This window comes from Urocitellus parryii, chromosome 12 (assembly GCF_045843805.1).
Source record: "Urocitellus parryii isolate mUroPar1 chromosome 12, mUroPar1.hap1, whole genome shotgun sequence".
Classification (NCBI taxonomy): Eukaryota; Metazoa; Chordata; class Mammalia; order Rodentia; family Sciuridae; genus Urocitellus; species Urocitellus parryii.
Genome location: NC_135542.1, coordinates 18,700,021 through 18,715,434, shown reverse-complemented (window position 1 = coordinate 18,715,434; position 15,414 = coordinate 18,700,021).

Sequence of the window (15,414 nt, the reverse complement as noted above, 5' to 3'; positions counted from 1 at the left end):
GGCTTCTGCCTTCTATTTGATGATATTTTCCCCTCTCTGCTCCCCCCAGCTCACTCTTGAAAGGCCTTCTGTTCTGCCAGCCATAGTGACATCTCCTGGCGGACATAGGAAGTCACAAATCTGGGGGACCCTCTCAACCAAACCTTGTTAATGCTGCCATTTATCACAGGGGCAGGGGTGTGGGCTCAGGAGGGCTGGGCGTCCTGTCATTTCTCCCATACCCTCTCCCAAGAGAGCAACCATGTCTCACGCAGCCAGTTCCCACCTTCCATTCACAGAACTGAAAGTCAGGCAGATGCAAACCCCAATGCTAGCGTGGACCCTGGAAAAGAAGCCACCACTCCAGGTGACAATAGACTTGACTGGATGCTTGGGACTGAAGCAAGGCAGTTCTCACCCACCTCTGCACCCTCCTCATTTCCAGCAGGCCTCTGCCTGCGGCTAGGAGAGAAGTGGAGCTCTGTCCCCCACCTGGCCCTGCTGTCTCAGCGCTGCTTTAAGGGCAAACTTGTAACTAGGTGAGTCCAAAGAGGATTATTCCAACTCAGAGTTTCTTTCCTTCTGAACCAATGCAGGAGATGTCCACTTTGCATTTCTGAGAAGTTCATGGTGTCCTAAGAACTCCACTTCACTTTGACTACTCAAAGTGGGGTCGCTTGGTCAGCAGCACCAGCATCCCTGCTCAGAGCTTGTCAGATACGCTGCCACTCAGAGGTGCTGGAATTTTGCACTGACAGAAGCCATGTTTGAAACAAGCCCTGAGGCCATACCTTCACACACCCAAGTTCATGTGCTTGTACTCCACACTGGGTTCCTCACCTTGATGCCCTTGGCCCATCAGGCCATATCCTTCTTAGTCTGTAGAGGTCTTCCCCAAGCAGTGTAGACTTTCAGCAGCACCCATGGCCTCTACCTGAGCTGTGCACCAGCACCCCTGGTTTATGATATCACAAAAGGTCTCCAGGCACTGTCAAATGACCCAAGGGGAGGGGGAAAGTCACGTGTGTTGAGACCCATCACCTTCAGGGTCACTTGAGACCTTGTTACAAACACACATTCTCAGACCCCACCCCAGATTGGCAAAACCAGGAACTCCAGTGGGGCCCAGGAAACTGGTTAACTCTCTGTGAGACACAGGCACTCTGAGGTGGAAGAGGACTCGGGAAAGGCCCTGCAGTGAATCACTATTTGGTGACAGACAAGTCACAGGGGCCACAGCATGACCAAGAGGTTGCAGGCCATGGGTGATAAAGAGCCCAAAGCTGTTGCCCCCTGGGAGGGTTTGCAGCCAACACTTCCCCCTGTGCTATCTCCATGACCTTGGCCAAGTGACCTGATCTTGCAGTGCCTCAGTTGTCACCTATGGAAAATGGGGACAACCAAAGCACTGTTCCTCCTGCAACTATTGAGGGATGAGGAAGCTTTTATGATAAGGTGCTTAGAAGAGTGCTTGGCTCCAAGACCTTCGGACAAGTCAACAAACTGGTCTTGTCTTCACCATCACTGGCCTGTCTTGCCCCTGATTGTTGAGTCCCCTACAAGCCAGCCAGGCATGTGCTTCATTCTCTGCCACATCCTCAGCAGGGAGCCCTGGCCTGGCCTGGACCAGGCTCTCAATGAACATCAGTGGAGAAAGGCATTGCAGTGCCCATGAGGACATGAGGACACCAGCAGAAGCCCTGTGTCTCAGGGGCTTGAACTTTTCTGTGGATCCTGTATGTTCTGCAAAGGGACCCCAGCTTCCTAGATCCGATTCTATTAGAAGGTGCCTTTGCAAATGTGGCAACTGGGCAAAAGTGAGCTTCTCCATCCATGTGGATTAGACGGGACATCAGGTAGATCTGCAGGCATGCTCTAACCAACAGTCAATCAACACACGCTTAGAAAATCATGGAAAGACTAAAGATGGGGACGGGGTGCTTCACAGATGCCAGTCGTTTTCTTCCTCTAGTTCTAGGATTCTGTCTACCCACCTTCTGAAGTCAGTCATACAACTATCCCCATTTCAGATTTGCAAACACTGAGGTCCCAAGAGGTTACAGAACATGCCCAAGCTCATTGTCTAGTAAGCAGTGAAAGTGTTTCTCATGCTGGTCTCTGATTCCAAACCCACACCTGCCTTTCTTCCCAGGGCACTTCCTGGTCTGCACACAGGGATGACATGCCTTAAGATTGGGAGGACAATCCTAATTTCAAACCTTCTACCTCACGTTATGCTGAAGACAATCCTAAGCAGCAGAGCACGTGTCTTATTTGGTTTAAAAACTCCATCTTTGGTAGTAATGAGATCTCTCTGCCACAGTCCCACCAGACAGCCATTTGGGACCACAGGAGTGTGGAGAAAGAGTGACCACAGGAGTGTGGAGAAAGAGGACATAATTCAGGAAAGCGAAATACAAAGAAGCAAGAGCTGAATATACTAGAACATACAGGACCAGCAGAGAGAGCCCAGCTGAGAGAGGCCTGGAGCAGGGCTGGGGTGAGCCAGCACATTCCACAGGCATTGATGAAGTTCTGCTGTATGCCTGGCACTATGCTGAGAAGTAGACGCTGCATTGAGTACAGTCTCTAACCTTGCCCTGCTAAAGATCCCAGTCTGGGGATTCAAAGCTGGATGACATTGTCCAGCACTATGCCATTTCTTCACACCCCAGCTGACCTCCAGCCCCCAGCACCATGGCCCATTTGCCTACAGTGAAGGCCAGCAGCAGAATCCTGCCATGGCTGGCAGGAGTGGGTGGAGAACCCCCAGCTCTCTCACCCTGTAGGAAGGCTTCTATTAGTAGCATGATCTACATGGACCCCCAGCACTCCTTATCAGAACTGTGTTTAGTCACTCAATGACAACAACTGGCTGGTACACCCTGTCTTCCAGTTCCTAATCACTTCCTGTTCCCACCTGGAGTTTTCTAGCATCGCCTTCCAAGAAAACTACTTTCTAACAAATCTGGATCCCAGAGTCCCCACACTTTACCTCAGGGAAGCCAGAGCATGAAAGAAGGTTCTAGAAAGATGTACAGTGATCCCAGTCTATCTGGCCATTTTATGCCTAAATTTATAGTACTCCTTGGCTGCTCTGACTGCCCTGATAGGTTTAGGAGGAAAGACAAGCCATATTTTGGGATGTAAAATGCATTCAGGCCAAGTCACTTTCACACAACCTACCAAGTAGGGGTAGAATCTCATGAAAATTTAAGTACAACAGAATGCCAAATGACTACTCATTCCAGTGAAGACGTGCTGCAAATAAGACTTAGAAAAGTGTCCTCAGAGAAGATTCTGTCATTCTGCATTTGCTTCTGAAAGTTGAAGCACACAGTTCTAATGAGCCCAGGAAGACAAGGTTGATACCCAGTTGAGTTGGCATACGATGTGCCAGAGCTCAGGACTTCAGGGCTGCTGTCAGGTGGTTCCCGGGCTCTTCTGGTCCTCACCTTCACTCAGTGTCTTTTTGTTGGTGATGTAGTTCAGCAATGGATTACTGGCCCAGAAACTTGTTCAGTATTGCTCAGCATTAGCAAAACACTGTCACCAGTGGTAGGTAGCCAACTCCAGGTGAGAAACTTGAAAGATGTTAATGCTCACAGCTTCAAACTGGCAAGCTGCCCCTCAGTGATCATGCTCTCTAAAATATACACCATGCTAAATTGTGTGGAAGAATTCTACGTCTAGCCAAACCACAGGAGCTCTCAAAAGCCATCCCAATAACATTTAGAGGATTCACTCTCCAAAGCAAGCTTGCCAATGCCTGAGTGCCCACACACTCTATTGGAGCCAACCTCACCTCCTTTTAGAATGCACACATCCACCAAGATATCACTGCCTATGGTGGTTGAGTGGCCTTTCCAATGGACGAGGTGGATGTGAATGTAACACGTAAATGAATTAGCATTTACCAACAACTGGAAGAAAAAAATCCATTCTCTAAGATATGATGACGGAGCTGCTCTGTGATCTAGACCATCCCCCTCTCCTGCATCCTCTCTGTTTGCCTCTGCCTGGATGGACCTCCAACTCAGCCCAGAAGGATGTGTCCTTTCTAGTCAGAAGCCCTGTCATGGCTTCCAATTCCAGGCCCTGATTCCTGGTTAATGCAGCCAGAGCTCGCTTTCAAGGTAGTCTCTTCAGATCCCTTCCCTACCCTAACCACAGTGTGGGCTCTGGCCCCACCCTTACTCTCTACACCACCATTCCACATTATTGTCTTTTTCTCCCTCATTGTGACCCAGGACTACCCATGACCATGACCAACCGCTGAACCAGGTGCCTCAGAGGGTAGAAATGACCAGAGATTGCTAACTTGAAGATTTCACAGATAGTTAATGAGACATCCTGACTAGTCAAATGACATAAGAGGAAGTCAATGAATTCTAACCTCAAGGGCAAATCCTACAGTACACTGGTTGTCAAGTTCAGCTGCACACTGGAGCCACCTGGGAGCTGTGCATAGTACTGACCGCTGGACCTCCTACTGGCCCTGGGCTGATGGAATGGCTCTGGGCTAAGATGGGACACTGGGGTTTGTAAATTACCAGTTGAGTATAATATAAAGCAAACTTTGAGAACACTGCTTTTTCCCCACATGAAGAACTGTGTGCATACAGATGCAGAAGTACACAAATCTGCAGCATAAGGCTCCTTGAGATCCATAGATTAAATGCACTGCAATCACCAGCATCCTGGCTAGGAACACCACCAGCCTCCTATTTCCACCTTCCCAGGTGATCACAGCCCTGCCATCCAAGCATGGAGGAGTCCTCCCTGCTGAGAGATGTCAGTGTGGAGAATGGAGAGCCCCTCTCTCCTCGGAGTCCCTGCTTTGACAACAAGTGCACTGGAGTTTTGAATCAAGTGGGAGGCACATGGGCAGGCTCCCTAGATGAGGCCCTATTGAAGGGAATCTACATTTCCAATGGAACAGATGCTTCAGAGAGAAACTGAGAGTGCCGGGTCTGAGAAGCGGTTCCACTTCATGCAGCTTCAACCAGAAACAAACCTCAATGTGCTTACAGGGAACAAGACCGTTCCTTCAATTGGAAGCTGCCTGCACAAAATGCTTCTGTTCTGCACTTCCAAGCTTTCTCAGCCAGCACGTTCAGACGACATTTACAACCAAAGTGCAAATTGTGCTACCCAGAGATCCCTTGGGACACCACCAATATTCACGTGGAACATTGGATGGTTGACAAGATTAATGGCCCAGAGTTTCATTGAAATATTTTTCTCAAATTTTTTGAAAACTCACTGGGAACGAAGGTACCCATGAGCAACAAACTCTGCTTTACACAAGACACAGAAACTTCTAAGTAAAGCCCGTCCGTAACTGCTGGCTCTAAGAAGGATTCCAATTCCTACTAGTTCAACCAAGCCCAAATCCCAATATGCTCTCTAGAAACACTTTTACATCCTGCAATTGAAGCTGTTTGTACACCCTGCTTCTCTTCTGCACTTCACACTCTTCTCATTGAGCACATTCAGAGAACAGTTCAGGCTCAATATCCAAAGTGTGCTAGCAGGAGAGCCCTTGTACCTCGGAGCACTTGCTCAGATAGGAAGTGATAGGACTGATGGGTGGGTCAATACCTCAAAGATTCTTTGGAATCCATTCCTCAAACGGATTCTGAAAACTATCTTGAAGTTGCATGACCCTGTTTCCAATGACCTCTGCTTTATTGAGTGCATTGATGGTTCCAAGTGAAATGGTGCCATCAGCTCTGACAAGAGGTTCTACTTCCTGCATGTTCAACCAAGGAAAACCCGCCACGTGTTCACTGAGAACAAATCTACTTTGTGCACAAACTTTTTCTGTTTGCCCCCTACAAATGCATCTCAGGATGCACATTCAGAACACATTTCCTGAAGAAAACATGAGAAAGTATCATTGCAAAAGTCCACTCTGGCCTAGCATCTCCAACATTGATTAGGAAATGAATTGCACAAGTTTCATCTTATCCCCTTGGTCTCCTTCTTCTAAAAACTCATTGAAACTGCAGGTACCTGACAGTAACCAACTTGCCATTGACCAAGAGCACAGTTGCTTCCAATGGAAACTGGGCCTGCCAGCTCTCAGAAGCCATTGGATTTAAGGCTACTTCAGCCAGGTACAAAGCTCAATGGGCACGATGAGAAAAAGGTCATTTCCTAATATGGAAGCTGCTTGCCAAAATTCTTCTGTGCTGCACTTCCAAAATATTCTCAGGAAACACACTCAGAGCACAGTTTCAGCCCATATGCAAAGAGTGCTAGCAAGAGAGCCCTTGGACCTAGGTTCAGCAACTGGAGGAGAACTGTGGGCCCACTGGGAAGAGCAGTTCCCCAAGGTGGATTGAAATCCATTGCTCAATTGTTTGTCACAGAATTCACTTGAAATCCAAGTGCGTGCCTGCATTGAACTCGCATTGACCAATTGTACAGACGCTTCAGAGGGAAACTGCCACCTCTGAGAAGCGGTGGTTCTTCATGCTAGTTTAAGTAGTGACAAACCCAAATGTGCTCACTGGGAACAAAATGAGCTCCTGAATGTTGAAGCTGCTGAGAGACTGCTTTACTTTTGTACTCCCAAACTACTCTCAGCAAGCACATTCAGAGCCGAGGTCAGGCCCAAAATACAATGTTGGCTGGCAAGAGAGTCCTTGTGCCCAGGATCACCAATTTTGAGAAGCCAATGAGGACTGCTGAAAAGATCAATTCCACGAAATTCCATGGAAATCCACTCATCAGACCTTTCTGAGAACACTTAAAAAGAAGGTTTCTGCATGCAAGGAACTCTGGGTGATAGATGGCAATGTTTGCCAAATGCAAACATGCCTACCAGCTCTGAGAAGCCATTCTCATTCACACTGCTTCACCTAAGGAAAAATCTCCATGTGCTCAATGAGAACAAGTTAGCTTGTGCTACTTGAAGCTGCTTCTGCAAACAGCTTCACTTCTGCACTTCTAAACTGTTCTCATCAAGCACATTCAGAGCACAGTTCAGGCATGAAACACAAAGTGTGACAGAAAGAGATCACCAACTTGCAGGAGGAAAGAGGACCAGCTGAGAAGGTCCGTTTTCCAAAGTCTCACTGACATCCATTTGTCACACTTGTTTACAACATACAGTTGAAGTGCAGGTGCCCACATGAGTGAACTGTTTTGGATCAACGGCACAAAAGCTTCAATGTGAAAGCATGCCTGTCACCTGTAAGAAGCAGTTTTGCTTTCTTCTAGCTCACACAGGAAAAACACCATGTGCCCACTTACAACAAAGTTAGTCCTGCAAGTTGAAACTGCTTGCAGCAAATGGCTTCCATTCCCCACTTGCAGCCATCACTGGTTGACAGATGGCACAGAGGCTTCAATGTGAAACCGTGAATGCCAATCATTACAAGTGCTTCTGACACTCTAGTTCAACCAGGGACAGCCTAAAGTGCTCAATGAGAACACACTTTGTTCCTGCAAGTGGAAGTAGCTTGCACGAACTGCTTCAGTTAGAAAATTCCAAGTTCTTCTAGCAACCACATTCAGAGCACAGTTCTGGCCCAATAGAAAATGGGTCCTACCAAGAGGATCCCGTATCTATGATCACCTTCATAAGGTAGCTTCCCAACTTCTGTGTGGAAGTGTGTTTCTCCTTGGCCCTTACACTGTTGTGGAGACCACTAGGAGTTCAGCTTTGTGCAGGATCATCTGACCTGGACTTTTTGCAAGACCTGTACAGCCCTCACACATGCTCAGATGCTACAGGACTTTTCAGACCAGTCCAGACAACAGTAGGCATCCATTCATTGTCTGCACTCTACAGATTCCTAGATGCACGACATTCATTACCACCAAATGCAGAATTTTCATCAAAAACTAATATATATATCATTCCAATCTGAATCAAGAAAATCGGAAATATCCCCAAATCCAAAGAGTGGATCCCCATTGTGATGCTACAAGTTGAAAATTCCACAGCTGACCTCATGGGATGGTTCACAGTCAAAAGACAGCTGCATGAAAAATATTACATGACCTTCCTGCTATGTGAAAAGTGGCATGTGAAGTACACATGCATGTCTTCCTCAGACATGGGTTCATTTGCAAGACACCTTGTGCAATTGAAAATACTCCAAAAGGGGAGAAATCAGAACCATGTCTCCAAAGTATTTCAGCAGAGACCAACTCCATCTGTCTATCTATCTCTCAGTGAGTGTGTGTGCTCTTGTGTGTGTTTGTGTGTCTTTGTTTGTGTTTGTACCATCATAGCTGATACTTCATTGCCCCCATTGGAAAACTGACTCAGATAATGCCATCTGCCAAACTCCTAAAAACCAAAGTTCTTGCTGATAGAATGAAACATTCCTTCCTGTTGGTTTGGATGTGTCCTTTAGGAATCACTGCTACATTTAGTATACTCAAATCATCACAGTAGATCAGGTAACAAAAACATATATATTTTAAAATAATAATATATTAATGGAAACAACAAATACAGGATAGAGTAACAACTGTGTTACTAAACAAGGTCAAGGACAATGGCAAACTATAGATTCAAACTTTGAAGAAAATAGTAATCAATGTAAATATTCCTGGGCTGCCTCAGCCCCACCCAGGCACACAGCAGCAGAATGGTTTTGCAAGCATCCTCAGGAGGGCAGGAGCCTTCTTTCCAGGACGAGAGGGAGGTTGAGGCTCGATCCACCCATCATTCTTTTGGGAGAGGCTCCTTTTCCTCAGCACAAAGTTGGATTTTTTGTGAGGATTCTTGGCATAAAATACGTTGGCCTCTGCTGGAATCCTCAGCTCTGGGGAGAGAGGGGTGTACAAAAAGAAGGTGGCACTCAGGAGGTGCTCCCTAGGACACGCCAACATCTGAGAGCCTGTGCCAGAAAAGGCCAGAGCCACACACCTGAGAGCTCTCCAATTCAGCACCAATACCAACAAAGACAGCCTCCACAGTCCTCCCTGAGGAAGAACTAGGCAGAGCACTTCAACAGACCTAATGTCTGTTCCTACCAAAGGCTTTGGACTCCAGAATATCTCAGGTCCTCTTGCATCTGCCAAAGCACACCACTAGGGTTTGCATCTGAAATCTCCCACAAAAGGCTCCTGTGCCGAAGATTCAGTCCCCACATGAGCCATCTTCATAGGTGGGTTTGGAGGGAAGCATTGGATGGTGAGTGCTCTGATGTCAACATGAAATTCTCATTCAAGATGAATACACTACTGGGGGGTGGGAGGGACTGGAAGAAAGGTTGAGCATGGTTGGAGGAAGACCTAAACAGGGTTGTGCCCTGGGCAACAGTACCTTGTTCCTGTTGGCTCCACTGAATCCTCATTCTCCAAGTAGAGGTCCTCCCTCTCCATCTTTCTCTCTCTCCCTCTCTGCCAGCCTCGTTCTCTCTCTCCCAGTCTATGCCTTTGTGGCAAGGGCTGAGGAGCTCTCCACTGCCACACACTAGAGCTTTATGGACAGCCTCAGTGCACAACCAAAGAGAAAGCTATAAAACCCAGAGAAAAGGCCTAGGATTCCTCCTCAGTGAGGACAGGCTGACCAGCACGGATACCACGTTAGAGCCATGCTTCTGCGTTGGTGGAGCCCGCCTCCATGTGAACCAGGCTTCTGAGAATGGAGGCCACATTCCAAATACTGCCCTACTGAGAACAATGGTTCCAAAGACCAGCAAAGGGACTGCTTCCCTCCAACATGGTGTATGGCCCAGTGGTGCCATGACCCCGAGTGGGGGAATACAACAGCCGCTTCTCCTTCCTCTGAACATGTGTTTCCTGTCGCCCTCCTCTAACCTAGAGCCTGTTCTCCATCCCTTCTGGGTTGGATGTGGAGATCTCTGCTATGAATTTCTTAGGCTACCAAGGCCCCAGACAGACTTCCTCTTCCATAGACTCTACTAACCTAACAGTAGGTTAAGATAGGAGACAAGTGATCCTAGAACTCATAGGGATGGTGGTCTTCAGGGTACATAGGCTGGGATAATGGCTGCTGTGGTGTTTGGCTCACAAAAACCAACCAACCAACCAACAAAAAAGCGCTGGCATTATTATCAGATGAGCTCTGTGGCTAAGTGCTCAGGAAGCCCTCATCTGACTTTAGTTAGGGATCACAACCTGGCTATTGTGATCACTCCTTGCCTAGTGGACTCAGGTGCGTAAGACCATGGAATTTATGCAAAAACAGATGATTCAGGCTGTCTCCCAGGCTGTGTTTTCTTCCCAATTTCATCCTGTTACTGCTTGCTAGAATCCTGGCAATGCTCTGCCCAGGCAGTGGTTTTTTGGTCACACAGAAGGCTTTCAATAGTACTGCTTCAGTCCACAAAATGCCAGTTCCCTCTTTAGCCCATGCATTCCCATGTTCCTTTGAAACCACTCCTATCCCAGACCATGAAAACATACTGCTCCTGGAGAGAGGCTTTCCTCCTCACTCCTCAAAGATGTCAGCTTTGGATGCCTGTTCATGTCCAGGGGAGGGCACCTGGTGGGGAGCCGCAATATCCACTGGGGTATACTATTGGACCTCAAGACCTTCCACCAGCAGAAGTGCAGTTGGCTTTGTGCACGAACCCAACACACCTGTTGGAGTGTTCTTGGGGGTCAGAGACTACTCTTTGTTGCTAAGAGTTGACCTGAGTCCACATCCTGACCCTTGCTCTCTGCCATCTGATTGTCTCACTTACTCTGACGGCGAGAGATGATTTGGCCCAGCTCATAATCCTCTGGATTCTCCTCAGTAAGGAAGTGTAGGTCAAGGGCGCTGCGGATGACAACAGGAGCCCTATCCTGGCAGGTCACCTGGAGCAGCATGGGAGACAGGCCTTCAGGCCTTCAGGAAATGGGCCTTGAAGTGACTACTCAAGGACAGTGGGCAGGGGCATTCTGGAGGCACCTCCACTCTAAATACAAGGGCAACATCCATGACCCTACTACCTGAGGCTGACCTCCTGCTCATCGTGTGGGCTCTTCCCATAGGCTACTAGCCCAATCCTTGTACATAGGACTTCCTGGGCCTGCCATTGCTCTTTGTGGAGCTGCACTCCTCTCGGAGTGAAAGGACCCCACTACCTGCATACAGATGCAATCTCATCCCACAAGTTGGGAGGAATGGGACAATAGCCTCCAAGATCCCAGGTATGCCCGAGGATGCAGGCGGCATTGGGAATGGCCTAGGCACGAAACCTAGAGGCTTTGGTCTGGATTGCCAGGGCCAAAAACAGACCCAGGAACATGACCACACACAGGAGTGCTGAAAGATAGCCACGAGAGCTCCTGGCCTCCAGAGGCTCAGTGCTGGCTGGGATGTAGGAGGGCACCTCATCCGGCAAGGGTGGTCATTGGGTTACCTGGACATTTAGTGTGCTTGCTCCACATCCATATCGACTCTGCAGAGAGACTCTCTCAGCTCCTTGTTCAAGGAACATGGAGAACCTCACACTGCTGTCCTCCTCCATAGACGTCAGCATCCCATACAAGGGAACCTGCAACCTAGTTCCTGTCCTATTCTCATCTGTCACCCATACCTGTCCCTGCCCTTCTGGACTGCATGCTGCCACCTGACACACAGACTCCCTCAGACATGGCAGTGGACAAGCTGCTGCACTCGCTCATCTCAGCTCCAGCCCTTCACACTGACCTCTCCCTTCTTGATTCCCATCTATCCTCCTGATCATCCAGAAGCTCCAAATTCAAGAGGGCATGAGTAGTCCATGGTATTGGACCAGTGTCTGCTCCCCATCCAGGTGTAAGTACCACGGGACACCCCTGCTCCCAGGCTTACCAGAACACTCTTGGCCATCTCTGGACTTTGTGTTTCTAAGTGGACACGAATTAAGCAGGTGTCTCCCACCTGCTTGTGGGAAAGCGGCCTGGAGGACTTGCAGGTTGATTCTGAGAACTGTGGGGGATGGAACATCAGCAAACCCAGAAACAGAAAGCCACCCCAGACTGTCAGTTGGCTCTATGGGCTTCCAGCAAATATGTCCAGGTGCTGAGGCTTCTTATTTCCTCAGGTCGGAGTGGAATGGCAGCACATGCACAGCTTGAATAAGGTAGGTGTTTACCTCCTTTCCCTTGACCTGGGGGCGTTTCCTCACGATGAAATATTGTATTCCCAGATTCATGGACAGACACACGAGTGCGTGGTCAGAGACCTTGATTTCTGCAGAGCGAAGTGGAGAGAATTGTTAGGTGGCACTCAAGGATTATACCACAAAACACCCACAACCCCTGAGAGTCTCCGCCAGGCCCATCACACTTTGGTATTTTGGGGCCAAGGCCCACTTTCTCTTGGCTGTCAGTTATCCTGAGCCCACTGTGGATCATGTCTCCCCACTGTCTGATTGTCCTACTTACTCTCATCCTCAGACATCATATACAGCAGCTCAAAGTTGTCCACATCCTCATGCTGCAACAAATTTTGGTCCAAGGCCCTGCGGATGAGGCTTGTCACCGTCTCCTGAAAGGTCACCTGGATCAGGGTGGGACAAATGTCATCAGAGAATGGCTTTTAGAAGAGCTACCCAGAAGACTGTGGTCAAACATTCAGGAGAAATCTCAGCTACATATACAAGGGCACAATCTTGTTATCCTGCTACCTGAGTGTGTCCTCCATATACCACCTGGGTTCTTGCAATGTGCTACTAGAACAATCCTGGTACAAATATCTGCCTGTACCTGCCATCTCCCCTCCCCCTGGGGAGCCACATTCCACTCATGTCAAAGGACCAAACTGCCTATGCACAGACACACTCTCATCTCACTGAGATGAGAGCAATGGGCCAGGGATCTGCGCACCAAGTGTGATCTGGGATGCAGGCTGCCTTTGTGGGTGGAAGAGGCAGATGCACTGAAAATTTGGGTCCTGACTGCCATGACACAAAACAGACTCAGATACAAGAGTGTGCACTTGAGTGCTTCATGATAGCTTTGAGAGGCCCTGGCCTCTGGAAGCTCGGTGCGGGTCTGGTTGTAATGATGTACTTGACTCAGCACTGGCAGTCACTGAACATGTCTCCTCTGCAGCTGGACACCTGCAGCATTAGCGTGTCTACTGCACATCCATAGAAATTCTGCCAAGAACCCCTTTAGCTCCGTATTTACATACATGCAAAGCCTAACATTCCGAAGCTTTGGCATGACCCCCCAGGTGATCCCGACCCCAAATTCCTACACCTAGTCATGCTAAGGAGGTTCTCTTCCCTGCCACCAGGAACACATCCCCTCCTACACATGTGACAAGTCACTGCCACCTCCTCTGCTCCAACTTCACTCATTGAGAATACCAAGTTCTAGGCACTGCAGCCTGCACCCTGGACATATCTCTGCCTTCATCTGTCCACAGCACTTCCGTCTGCACTTATGGCCTGCAAAACCCACAATACACAGGCCCACTCACCACTGAAGCTGGGCATGCTGATGCTCTCCCTCCTCAGGTCAAGCCCTTAAGACGGACCTCTCTCTTCTTTATTTCCCACCATAGCCCTGGGGTTGGCTGTGTCTCCTGCCTTCCACTGTGTGGACACCCAGGAGGCAGCCCTGCTGTCGGGCTTACCGGGATGCGCTTTGTCTCCCTCAGGCTCTGTCCCTCTAGGAGGACGTGAACAACGCGGCTGTCTTCCACCTGCTCGCTGGAGTGAAGCAGTGAGGAGCTGCTACTGGTGACTTTTCTCATGCAGCACTCATTGCTTTGGGTGGCCTGGGGCAATGATCCTGCAGCCACTGCAGAGCTGCTGCTCACAGCTGCTGGGGTCCTGGATGCCACTGCCACAGAAGGTTCCAAGAACTGTGGGGGATTACAACATCAGCAAAGCCCAGCAACTGCACCCCACCCAGCCTGGCAGTTGGCTCTGTGGGCATTCTACAACATCCATCCAGAACCTGAGGTTCTTGTCCCCTTGGAGGATGTGGAGTGGCACCAGGAGTAAAGAGTGAAGAAGGTGGCTGTTTACCTCCTTTGGTTTGACCTTCAACGACTTGCTGGCATCTGTTTCCCTAAGAAGAAAGTCATAATGCACTCCTCCAATCAGGCCGTGATATACTGTCGCATCAGCAGGGACCCTCAGCTCTGGAAAGGCAGGGGCAGAGGCGTGGTAGGTGACACTCAAGGAATACACTACCCAACATCCCCCACAACTGAGAGCCTCTGCCAGCTCAGGTCTCACACACAGACCTGAGAGCCCCCGAATCCAGCTTCTGTTCCACCAAAGACTCCCCACTGATTAATCCCTGAGGACCCTCTATGCACAGGAGGTCCACTACAGGAACACCTTTCAAGGAAATAGCCCCTTGTACCCCAGTACCTCTTAGTTCACGTTGGACCCATCAAAGAGAAACAGCTAGACTTTGTATCTGGATTGGTCCCCAAAGACTCATGTGTTGAAGGTTTTCTCCCCACTGCAGCAATGATCACAGGTGGGTTTGTGGAAAAGCACTTGATGGTGGGTGCCTCCACCTTGACAGTGGACTCATCTACTCATACAGGGCTACACTAATTGGAGGGGTATGGTTTGGAGGTGTGTTGAGGTACTTAGGTACTCACCCCGGTCCGCCTGGCTCTCAGGCTCTGCCTGGCTTGATCTGCCATCTTCAACCTGGGCCAGCAGGTGGTGTGCTTGGTGCTCCAGGTTAAAGCCACTCAGGAGGAGCCACATGTACGGCAGCAGCTGCTGCAGACTCAGAGAGCCTGGAGGCTGATGGGAAGCCTCGGAGTAGAAGTTCACCCAGGTCCCCAGGAAGGAAGATGAGGCACTGTGGGGAGGCAGGTGTGGAGTCAGCAAAACCCTGGCCTTGCCTTCGCCACGGCCTCCAGAGCAAACCTCTGACCCTACCCTCCTGAACCGTCCCTGGTTCTGAACACACCAGTCCACCTCAGGCAAGACACAGTGGCTGTACAGGCAGGGTCAGGACAGGTCGCTACAGGCAAAGAACCTTCAACGAAGGAGCGCTAGATCCATGGTTTGACCAGCTCTCCCCTCCTCTGGGCAGGCCTGACACTCTTCTTCCTCTTGGCTACATGCTCTCCAACCTGGAATGCACCTTCTGGGAGTGTCTGTCCTCCTGCCCACTCTTCTCTGGGCTCAAGAGACACCTCCGCCCCTGGCGTGGGCTGCAATGCTACCTCATTCTCTGTGAGCTCACTGAGTCCCCCTGAGTAGCGGTGGACCTCTCTTCTCCCATGAGTGCAGACCACATCTCTGTGGCCCTGGGGGAGGACAGGGAGGTGTGGTGTGGGGGGATCCATTATCCCAGGGCCTTCCCCAGAGGACCCTGACTCCACCTACAACTCCCCGCCTTACCCCTCCTACTGTTGAAGCCCCACACCTTACACTGCAGGCAGAACACAGAATTGGGGAGAGCAGTCTTTCCTCAGCCTTCCCAAGTCAAATCACCTTGCAGGTCCCTATTCTGGAAACAGGAGCCCACCCTCTTGACCCCAAG